Source organism: Chiloscyllium plagiosum, unplaced genomic scaffold (genome assembly GCF_037043375.1).
Source record: "Chiloscyllium plagiosum isolate Xiang-an unplaced genomic scaffold, Cpla_swu_hap1 HiC_scaffold_46, whole genome shotgun sequence".
Classification (NCBI taxonomy): domain Eukaryota; kingdom Metazoa; phylum Chordata; class Chondrichthyes; order Orectolobiformes; family Hemiscylliidae; genus Chiloscyllium; species Chiloscyllium plagiosum.
In genome coordinates this window covers 11450637-11463388 of record NW_028270184.1, presented here as the reverse complement: position 1 = coordinate 11463388, position 12752 = coordinate 11450637, and positions in this window count along the sequence as shown.

The window sequence follows — 12752 nt, the reverse complement described above, 5'->3', positions numbered from 1 at the left end:
GTTGCCATTGATGCTAACGACGTAGGGGTTGGAGCTGTACTGCTACAGGAAGACGTGATGGGATTGAACTGGCAGTTGGCTACATTTCAAAGAAACATAATATCCACCAGAGGAAATACTCTGATCGAAAAAGAACTATTGAGTTCAGTACTAGCCTTACAATATTTTAATATGTACATCATGAACAATGTGTCAGAGATGGTTGTGTACATAGATCGCAATCCTCTTACATTCTTGGAACACCATAAATTCAAGAATATGAGACTATTCCGTTGCAGTCTTACGTTACAGACTTTTAACTTACAAACTGTACATCTTATGGGTTGTAAGAATGTAATCAGAGATGTGTTATCACAAATTTAACTGATATCGATGAGACTGGTATCTATTCAATAGTATACATATGTGGGAAGAAGTTATTACAAACTTAGATTAAAGTCATAGATGTGCCATTGTAATGTGGTTAAGGAATTAAGATAAAAATGAAGCCATCTTTCCATTAGGATTTTTTTTTCTTAAGGTGGCAAGTGTTATGAAAGCGAAGGTGTATACTGAACCTCAGAGAGAGGAAGATGGCAAGGACTGAAAGCAGAGTATGCTGAACAATTTAAAAATGTAACATTTAGTTAACACAAATAGCTGGTTCTGCGCTGCCATGGTACGAAAACAAATTCAAATTCGGCCAGTTTAAATAATGCCCCAGGGACCAAAACTCAATTGAATTTGAATTTAATGCTTTGATGACATCAAACCAATGAAATGAACAAACGTTTTGGGGACATTTTGAACAGTTCGGGGGAGAAAGGCCAAGAACATCAACATTGGTTAGGCCACTGTTGGAATATTGTGTGCAATTCTGGTCTCCTTCCTATCGGAAAGATGTTGTGAAGCTTGAAAGGGCTCAGAAAAGATTTGCAAGGATGTTGCCAGGGTTGGAGAGTTTGAGTTTTGGGGAGAGGCTGAACAGGCGGCACGGTGGCACAGTGGTTAGCACTGCTGCCCCACGGCACCAGAGATCCGGGTTCAATTCCCGCCTCAGGCGACTGACTGTGTGGAGTTTGCACGTTCTCCCCGCGTCTGCGTGGGTTTCCTCCGGGTGCTCCGGTTTCCTCCCACAGTCACAAAGATGTGCAGGTCAGGTGAATCGGCTATGCTAAATTGCCTGTAGTGTTAGGTAAGGGGTAAAATGTAGGGGTATGGGTGGGTTGCGCTTCGGCGGGGCGGTGTGGACTTGTTGGGCCGAAGGGCCTGTGTCCACACTGTAAGTAATCTAATCTAAAAGGTTACCCCTGAGGCTGGGGCTGTTTTCCCTGGAGCGTCAGAGGCTGAGGGGTGACCTTATAGAGGTTGGTCAAATTACGAGGGGCATGGATAGGGTAAATAGACAAAGTCTTTTCCCTCAGGTTAGGGAGTCCAGAACTAGAGGGCATAGGTTTAGGGTGAGAGGGGAAAGATATAAAAAAGACCTAAAAGGCAACTTTTTCCACAGAGGGTGGTACGTACATGGAATGAGCTGCCAGAGGATGTAATGGAGGCTGGTACAATTGCAACATTTAAGAGTCATCTGGATGGGTACATGAATAGGAAGGGTTTGGAGGGATATGGGCCGGGTGCTGGCAGGTGGGACTAGATTGGGTTGGGATATCTGGTCGGCATGGACGGGTTGGACCGAAGAGTCTGTTTCCGTGCTGTACATCTCTATGATTCTAAGTACACACCACTAGCCAAACAGCTCTCTGAAAGGTACCCATCCATCAGAAATTTGTGCAGAAGACCAAAGCCAATCTACAGAGAAAGTTCAATATCCAAAGACAAAAACTGGGTTTGAAAGTGATTTGCCGTAAACGTAAGAGGGAATTTATCGGACCAGTATTGTTGAGCAGGAGGTAAAAGATAGGTTTAAGGGAAGGGAGTCGTAACTAGTTGTCTAATGTTCTCTTTTGGATTTAAAGAATAAAATTGTTAATTTTACTTAAAATAGTGACCTCTGGGATAGTCCTTTGCCTCTCGAAATTTAACAGATTACAGCACGAGGTGAGCTTGTGTGCACGTTAGGTCTACCCCATGTCATAACACCAAGTATAGAAGGTTTGAGTTATAAAGAAAGGAGGAGCCAAAGATGTTGAGAGGTGTAGATAGAGTTAATAGTAGCTGTCTTTTCCCTCAGATAGTGTAGTTCAAGACTAGGGGAAACATTAAGGTGAGAGATTTGAAAAAAAAGGGTACATGTATTTCTTTTCTTTTAAACAGAGAATGGTTCATGTACAGAATAAACTTCCTGAGTAAATGGTGGATGGAGGTATAATTACAAAGTTCGAGAGAGATTCGGATAGATATGTGAATCAGAAAGGTGTGGAGGGATATGGACCAGAAGCTGGCAAGTGGGACCAGTTTAGTTTAAGGTCATGTTTGGCATTAACTGGTTTAACTGAAGGGTATGTTTCTGTGCTGTATGACGCACAGTTATATTGCACATTGAGAGTGCGTTGCTGGAAGAGCACAGCAAGTCAGGCAGCATCAGAGGAGCAGGAAATTAATGTTTCAGGCTGTAGCCCTTCATCAGGAATGGCCCAGAGACATGAGCCGTCCATCAGCCTCATTCCTGATGAAGGGCTCTGACCTGAAACAGGAAAATTGACGTTTCAGGCATCAGGAACGAAGGGCTTTTCCCGAAAAGTTCCTGCTCCTTGGATGCTTCCTGACCTGCTCTGCGTTTCCAGCAACACATCTGATCTCCAGCATCTGCAGACCACACTGTTTCCTATATTGTGCGTTGCACTACCTCAGGATTTCCCAAAGAGATTCACATACAATGTTGCACTGTTTAAGTGCAGGCACTGCTGTAATACAAGAACTGCATCAGCCAATTTGAGCACACCAACTCCCATGAAAGTCACAAATAGCCAGGTAAATCTGGCTTGGTGGGGTCTTGAAGGACAACTACTTAACAAGAACTCCCCTGACAGATTTATATCCACTTCAGGTGGCACGGTGGCTCAGTGGTTAGCATTGCTGCCTCTTAGCACCAGCAATCCTGGTTTGATTCCAGCCTCTGGGGACTGTGTAGAGTCTGTACATTCTCCCAGTGCCTGCACAGGTTTCCTCCCACTGTCCAAAAGTGTGCAAGTTAGGGGAATTGGCTATGCGAAATTGCCCAGTGTTCAGGGACATGTAGGTGAAGTGTATTAGTCAGGGGTAAATGTAGAGTGGGGGAGCGGCTCTGAATAGGTGACTCTGAGGGTCGGTGTGGACTTATTGGGCTGAAGGGCCTGTTTCCACATTGTAGGGATTCAAGAAATATCAAACGGAGCCTCAGTTGAAGACCATTACAGGAAGGTTGCACTGCCATTACCCTGGTAATGCCATAACAGCAGATAGCACAGAAAGAGACCCTTCAGTCCAACAGGTCCATGCCAAACCATAATCCCAAACTAGCCCCACTAGTCTGTACTTGGCTCAAATCCCTCCAAACATTTATTTTGTATAAATATCTAAAATGTCTTAATTGTACCCATACACACCAGTTCCTCGAAGTTCATTCCACACCTTGTGTAAGAATGTCCTTTTTCTCCCCTTGCCTTAAGTATGCCCCCAGTCGTGAAATCCTCTATCCTAAGAGAAAGAGACTTGCCACTCACCTTATCTATACCCATCATGATTTTATAAACCTCCGGAAGGTCACCTCTCAACCTCCTACACGCCAGTGGAAAGTGTGCCAGCCTATCCTTAACTCAAACCCGCATTCCCAGCAACATTCTGCTAAGTCTTTTCTGAATCCTCTCTCGCCTAATCGTCTCCTTCAAAGGAGACTGTACAGACATGCTCAGATCAGAGTGACAACCCCGTGAAATCAAAGTTTACAAATACTGAAGAACTCTGATACAGTGGCTGCAACAAACCATATTTTTGTTCTGAATGGAGGATTTTTTTTTCAAAAAAATGTTTTAAAAAGACTTGAGCCAGGGCTTTTAGGAGCAAAATCAGTAAGCATCCTTCCCCAATGGTGACAGAAACCTGGAGCATTCTCCAAGAGAATTCCACAGACAATTGTGACCTTCAAGCTCTTAAATCAGGTTACTGTCAGGCAAGGACACCCAGGGTGAAGCAGCATTGGCCAGCAATGGTGTTGGCAGATAGGTTGGCCATGATCTAAGTGAATGGCAGAAAAGACTCAATGGGCCCAATGGACTCCTACTGCTCCATGAAAGGAACCTTAGGCAACTGAGATATGGCGAAGACATGCCTCAAACAGGGCAGGTCAAGAGGAAAGACAATATGAAGCCACAAAAAGTTAGGAGCAATAAACTGGAATGGGACCCAGCACTTTTGTGGATGGTTTTGAATCAGTGTATAAATTCAGAGTGGACTTGACAGATGAACACAGGGTGGGGGGGGCAATAGAAAGGGTTGCTATCCAATGACTGCAGAGTTCAGCAGGAGTGCAGTACAAACCACGAGATTGGATCTGGTGATCCAGCAGATAAAATCACAGGACACAGATTTGGGCCATTCAGCCCATAGTCTGCTCTGCCATTTGATCAACCCGATAACCCTTGATCCTCTTCCCAATCAAGAATCCCTCTCTTAAAAGGCAATCACTTGGCCTCCACAAGCCTCTAGTAACGAGTTCCACAGATTCATCATCTAGCTGAAGAAATTAGTCACCTTCAGTTCTAAAGGGTTGTCCTTTCACTGAGGTTGTGCCCTCAGGTCCTAGTCTCTCCTACCAGGCGGAACATCAACTCTAATCAGGCCTCGCAGTATTCTGCATGTTTCCGAGAGATACCCCCTTCATCCTTTTAAACCCCTTAGAGTTCAGATTCAGATGACAAGCCCTTCATCCCTGGAAGGACTGTAAACCTCCTCTGCACCGCCTCCAACACCAGCACATCCTTCTTTGGATATGGGGCCCAAATCTGCTCACAATGTATTGAATGCCTAGACAAGACAGCTCAGTCGTCACTTGCCTGTCCTGAAAGCACCTTAAAAGAACTGTGCTGTTAACTGACCAGATTATTCAATCCAGGCAGGTTTCATCTCACTCTAATGACTCCTTCCCCTCCAAGATTGAAAAAAAAATCAGCACACATCATTGTTTTGGTGCCCCTACTTTCACCTAACTTTGAACAGTCTATCACATATCTCAGGCAGGAACTAGTCACCTTGTCACAAGTGCTCAACCCTCAAAGCAATACATCAACTGGCTTCATTGCTTTCCTGACGTCAAGTTTACCGTGGGAGGCAAAAAAAAAGGGAAAGGGACAAAGAGCATACTAACATGACTCGCTGCAGGTAACAGTTGGAATGAGAATGGGAAACAGGGACATGTCTCCAAGACCCATTAGTTCACAATATCTGCCATCTCTTACATGTACCTTTGATATATCACACAAAGATATGAAGCACTCCTCACAGCCATGCAGTACCCTTCTGATTATCACCGCTGCTATGCCCCACCTCAATCATTCCTCATTTGAGCAGGAGCAAAAATGAAACGCAAAAGCATTATGTTACAACAGATCTTTATTGACATGAAAGTACAGAACACACCACGAAACAACAGATCCTCTCAAGAGCCCAGCAGCAGCTTGAAAATGAAGTGGGAGGTTGCAAGGTTGGTCTGGAGTGGCTCTGGATATTTAGCATACTGGTGTGTAACTGGGAGCTCTCAAACCACTGTAGCTTTAAGCAGGCTTGAAACTGCCAAGTTCCAATTCCCCACTGCTAACTAGCAACACCATGCAGGGAAGATATTAACTAAACAATTTTAGTAATCTGACTGGAATAGTCAGTCATCTCATGAGGAGGGGTTGGACAGGCTTGGCTTGTATCTACTGGGACCCAGGTTCAAATCCAGCCATGGCAGATGGTGGAATCTGAATTCAATAAAAATCTGAAAAGGAGATTTCTGATGATCAAGAATCCATTGGTGACTCTTGTTGGAAAAACCCATCAGGTTCACTAATGTCTTTTAGGGAAGGAAGCTATTATGCTTACCTGATTTGGTCCTCATGACACCAGACCAAAGCAACATAGTTTATCTTCTGGACACAAATGCTGAGCCCTGTTTCACTCAGGTGAATGATGTTTTTTTTTTAAAAAAACATGGAATATTGATCGAAATATGGATCCTGAGAGGTCTTTGACAGGGTAAATGAAAGAGGATATATCCATTTTTGGGAGATCTAAAGTTATTTTGAAATAAGACATCACCCACATAATACAAATGAGGAGAAGTTTTCCCCAAACATGGAGTAAGCAGATCAGCAATGATCTTACTGAGTGTGGAGCAGGCTTGATTGCAGCTCCTATTGCATACTTAAACTGGGATTAGGCAGGACGGGAATACTTGCGACTGACTCCACGTCTGTCCATGTTTAAAAAAATGCCACGGGATGTGGGTGTCGCTGATAAGGCCGGAACGTGAGAAAATTGATGGACTCGGCCAGCCATTTCAAGGTCAACCACTTTGCTGCAAGACTGGAGTCCCGCGTAGGCCAGAGTGTATAAGGGTAGTAGATTGTATGGGAAGGAACGGTGGCTCAGTGGTTAGCACTGCTGCCTTAAAGCCCCAGGGACCCAGGTTGAGAGCGTGAAATGACTGTGGATTTCCACCCACAGTCCAGATGCGCATGTTAGGGCGGATTGGCCATATTAAAATTGCCACATTTTGTCCAGGATGTACAGGTCAGGTGGATTAGCCAGGGTGGATGCAGGTCTGAGTGGGATCCTTTTTGGAGGGAAGGTGTGGAATCGGTGGGCCAAATGGCTGCTTCCACACTGTAGGGATTGTACGATTTCCTTCCCTGAAGTATATTAGTGAACCAGAAATTTAAAACTAAACAATTGAGAATAGTTTTGTGATGACTGAGACGAGTTCATGCTTTATTAATTTAAAATGCCACCAGCACGGTGGTTGGTTTTAAACTTAGATCCACAGAACATTAACTGGTAGCATGATGGTAACACCACTGCTCTATTAACCCAGAGGCATTACCATCATGCCACCATCCATTCCTGATGTCTATCGATATATACAGCATGCAGCTTCATTAACTTTAGCAAACAGGCAAAATATAAAAGATTATTGTCACTCAACTAGACATGGGTACAAATCCCACCACTGCTGCTGGTGGAACCTGAACCCAAACCTGGAATTGAAAGCTAGTCTCAGTGATGTTGACCATGACAGTTGTCACACTGGGTCACTTTAGGGATGGCAATCTGCCATCTTGTCCTGGTATGAGACTCTAGACACACAATGTTTGAGTCTCAACTTCCTTCTAAAATAGCCAAGCAAGCCACTTGGTTCAGACACAAGTAGGTATGGGCAACAAACATCAGCTTTGATAATACCTACACCTTGTTAAACAATAATGGCAAAAAAAAAGGCAAAGACAAACAGCACTAAGCTTGGATTTATATGGTCATCATTCACTGGGTCATAATTCTAGAGCTAGAACAAAGAACAATACAGAACAGCAACAGGGCCCTTTCGCCCTCCAAGCCTGCGCCAACACATTTTGCCCTTCCATACTAAAACTCTCTTCACTGACAGGATCGGTATCCCACTATTGCCTTTTAATCATCCAGGTGCTTCTTGAATGCTGCTGTCAGCTTCCTCCAACTCTTCTGGTAGCATGTTTCACATCTTGCACATCTCAAACTCCCCCCTCCTCACACCATGAACCTGTATCCCCTAGTAATCAACCCCTTCACCCTGGAAAAAACCCCCTTTGCACTCGATCCACATCATTCACAATTTTATAGACTCTCATAGGCTGCAGCAAAAACAAACCCAGTTTTTCCAAACTTTCGCCAAAATCCCCCATACCAGGCAACATCCTGGTAAAACTTGTCCCAAATATTGCTGTGGGTGTATCCATGGGCTGCAGCAACAGCTCACCAACCCCAGCCTCAAATATACCTCAGGATAAGAAATAATTGCTGGCCTAGCACTGGTGACTGACCTTTTATGAAAGCAATTACTGTAAGTGGAAACTACCATGACTTAAAGAGCAAGCCTGTATCCAACTTATGGTCTCTGAAGTACTTAAAGGCTGAATTAAAGGCAGGGAGGTGATGGCCTAGTGGCATTATTGCTGGATTGTTACTCCAGAGACCTGGGTAATGTTCTGGGGACTTCGGTTCAAATCCTGCCACTGCAGATGGTGGAATTTGAATTCAATGAAAATCTGGAATTATGAGTCTAATGATGACCATGAAACCATTGTTAATTGTTGGGAAAAAGCCATCTAGTTCTCTAATGTCCTTTAGGGAAAGATCCTTACCTGGTCTGGCCTACACGTGACTCCAGATCCTCAGCAAAGTGATTGATTCTTAACTTGCTGTCTCGACATTGCTAATAATTGCTGGCCTAGCCAGCAATCCCCTCATCCCTGTGAATTAGTGTATAAACAAAAGTAGATCTACGTTGAAACAGCTACTTACTGTGGGCCTTCCTGGACTTGAGATCAGTTGCCAAAGATCCCTGTAGAAAAGAAAAAGGAGGAAGTCAGAAAGCAGCACAACACACCTCCATGGTGCTTTGGTGACAGAAAACCAACCAGGCCACAAGTTGCAACCCCATACACCAATCAGGTATTGCCTCAAATATTGTATATAACCTGAAAGTGAAACAAGGACAATGGCCTATTTTGATGGCCATCTTCACTTGTTGCTTATATGACAATACAGATGTAGCTGCAGTCAAAGCATTAGTCACAGAATTGTTAAGAGTGCAGGAGGCCATAAGGCCCATCAAGCCTTTACCAGCTCTCCCAGTAAGAACTTCATTTAGTGCTATTCTTCCCATATCTCTGTGAATGCTCTTTTCAGACAGTAGCCTAATTCCACTTCTACGGCATTGACTGAACCTGCCCCCCCAACACAGACACAGGCAGTGCCTTCCATGTCCTAACCAACACAAAAAAATTCTCAATGTCATATTTGCTTGCGTCAATTCTTTTAATTCCCTCTTCTCCATCCTTTCACGGGAGGGATGTCACTTCCACTCAAATGGGGGGGGGGGGGGGGGGGAGAGAGAGAGAGAAAGAGGAGAGGACCAAGCATGAAATGGGCATTTTAGCACAATTTGAGATTTAAAAAGGGACAAGATAAGGGTCTCTTCACAGTTACAAATGGAATTCCAAATGACGATTACCTCTAACTGATGACTGCAACTCAGAATGCCATGGGAAAGCCAAACGTCTGGCCACAACCCACATGTCCTTGAGTAGTGTGCCAGGTCTTTGACCAAAAATACTACTGCAAAAGGGATAAAGTCACAATAGATAACAGCCACTGTGGATGGAGAACAGCAGAACAAAAATGGTTAAAAAATATGATTGAAGGCAAAAACCAAGAAACTGCAGATGCTAGACATGATTAAAAGGCAAGTTGTAGCCAAACTTTACAGCTGCAATGAGTAAACTGGCACTAAAGTGCAGCAAATCAAGTTTAATAAAGGTCATGGATGAGCTATTAAACAAATTTGCCAAATTAACTTCAATATCAAAGTTGGGACCATCAACATGAATCCTGAAGTGGTTGGTGAATCATCAGACGTTTACAAATAGTCCTTGAAGCAGAGGGGAGGGCAGTACAAAAGGAAACATTAATTGAAATGTAATTAAAAAGGAAACATTAATTGAAATGTAATTAGAAAATGGATTGCTTCATTCAAGAATGAATGCAGTAAATCCTGCAAGGCGATTAACTAATGGACATGGGATAAAGGAGAATTAGGACTCTGCCCACAAGGGTAGTGGAAACAATGATTTCACTCAGAAGGGCACTCGAGGACGTAAACTGCAGGGTTTTAAAGAATTGAGAGAATGGGACTGAATGGATCACTAGGCAGATAACTAACATGAGTACAATGGGTTAAACAGCAATATTCTGCACTGGAAAGGACTCAAGTAAATTCCCCACTGCCTGGCAGTACCCTTCAATTCAAATAGTCAACTGCATTCATCTCAAGCATTGTTCAAGGCAAAACATCTCACTCTGCCATGTGCTCATGTAGTGTACAGCAAATAGCATTAAGCCAATCAGCTCCTTGAACCAACTCCTCCATTCAGAGGTTGCAGCTGATCTACCCCAACAGCACTTTCCCTTCGCTCTGTATCCCTCTCTTTCGGAACCAGAAAATAAACCAACTTCAGTCTCCATCAGGCTCAACAAATGAGCCCTCATCTCTGGATTTCAATGAAATTGACTTTCTTAATACCAGGACATAGTTCAATTCTCTGTTCTCGTTTTCAAAAAGCACTTTTAAGTCTGCTCTGTGCTTTTCATTATCCGTAACTTCCTTCCCAGCTCCAGCACACTTAAGAAATGAGTATCTAAGGTTAAATTTCAACAGCACCAAATGGGATATGGTAGAACACTGGGATCTGCATTGTTACATTGGAAAGAGTAGGGAGAGTGAAACCTATTACACTTCGAAAATTTTGGAAAAAATATTAAGAATCAGGACAGGAAAATTATGTGTCCAATCACATATCAAATTGCCTCTGTCACTTCAGAATTCTGTCACATATTCAACAGATCCATCTGCTGCTTTAAATGGTATCCTATTCACTGTTCAACCCCCATCTGTAAATGATAATGAGCCTCTCTCCAAAACCGTCACACCACATTGATTTTATGGATTGCAACTGGTTGTTTGAGGCAGTTGCTTAAGATTCCCTTTCTAGCTAATTTGCATTCTTAGCAGTGTAGTTGATAAATGAGAAAGGCGAAGGAATGAAGAGAACCAAATCTTCAACTGCACTGCCGCATGGCAAAGAGAAAGGCTGCCGGTGGGCAGTCTGTACTCATGAGATTTGATTAAAATCCACTCCATCCAGCTGCAGCTGTTGGGGGTGGGGTGTTGCAGAGTGGAAAATGACTGATTGGCCTGAAAAAAAGATTAATTTTGAAAGCGCCCCAGAGTTTAAAGTCTCTTTTCAAACATAAATCAAAAAGTCTAAAGATTAGACCTCTTTTATCTTGGGTTATTCAACCTTTCAATGTGTGGACAGACGTGAACAGAACCACCATATTTCGGATTACACAGATTCCCCCAGAGCTGCTTGACCTCTGACCTGCCCTCCCCAACTTCCCTTCCCCTCAGCAACAGAATGAATGAGGTATAAGTAGCATAAGTAGTATTATTTCTACAAGCAAATGTGAAAATAATTTCTCCCTTCACTGCAACAGTTTTGCATGGACAGATAGGATGGGCAGAAGAGAAAAGGGATCTGTAACCAACTAAAAATCAGAATTTTGTTGCTAGTATGTTTTCTTAGGCAAAGAGAAAACGTACAAGACAGCACAGAGGGAAGTATCTGGGAGAACAAAAAGCAACAGTGTATTTTTTCTGCATTTCAAAAACTGAATGAAATTATCAGCAAAAGACCGAATTAAGACAATTATGGTGAAGCTGAGACAAAGATCGACCTTCACAGGGAGTGAATGAAAGCAAAATATTGTTATCACGAAACCAAAAGAGACATACTGTCAAATCTGTTTGTCTTACAGGTATCAGGACAGAACAGCAAGAATTCCAAAGCTCAGAAGGAAACAAATTATACTACATGAGAAAAGAGTATTCTAAGTTAATAATCCAAGATTTAGTACTCTCTCGCTTTTGACCTGATGTGTGCAGGATGATAGCTTTCCACAGAATGTCCTCTTTTCACACCCCCCAAAAAAAAAATCAAAATTCAAGCAATTATTTTCAACATTTTTTCACACTTCCAGCTCCAAATCAAAATATCCACTTTTGTTATTAAGGTGCGATTTGCTTATCTCATTCTGAACCAAGTCAATCCTTCCGAGCTGTAACTGAATTCAATCGCAGCCCACCTCCTACATTATCGTCAGAGAGTTCATACAGACGAGGGAGGTGATCCTTTCAACAGGCTACCCATAACTACTTTTATCCCCTAAAATTGCTTTACAAATATCAAATTGCTTCTGAATCAACACACTTACTTAAGTCATCACTTTTAACCCAATGAGAACAAACCGTCCCTTCACTCCATTTATTTAAAAATGGATCAGGCAAGTTATAACTTCTACTGTAATTCTATTTGCCACCCATCTGTCCACTCTTATCTGTCAGTTTCCTATACCTCATTGCAGCATATCACCAGGCTATGAGCCCTTCTATATCTTGGAGCAGAATATTCATCTGATAGTCCACTAACTTCAGTGGAATAAGGCAAGATACATCCCACTAACTCAATATAGGCGGAAGGTGGCCCCCAAACCGATTTGTCACTGACGCAAAATATCAAAAGGTGGGTGCAAAATGCAATAGCTGTACACAAGTAGTGGTGGAAATATCAGTATAAATAGTTTCTTGGCACACTAAATGAAAGCAAATCAGAAATTCGCTAGCCATATCAGAATAACCCATGAAGTTAATATCTCAGGAGACTGACTACCCAGGTTCAAGTTACCTCGGTACTTAGGCATTAAAATTGACAAACTATATAGTTGGGAAAACTAGGATGGACAATGTATCTGGGTCCATTACATTAAACACCCAGGAATGACTTGAACTTAATTGTCCCAGAAGACTGGAGGCTCACAGGAATCCAACGAGTTGCCAATCCTGAGTGAGTGATTCCTCCTCATCTCAGTCCTAAATGATCTCTTATCCTGACGGCTGTGTCCCCTGGTTCTAGATGCACCATTCCCATACCAGCCAGGAAGAAAAGCCTTCCTGCAACCACACGAAGCATTTTTGCATGCCACAC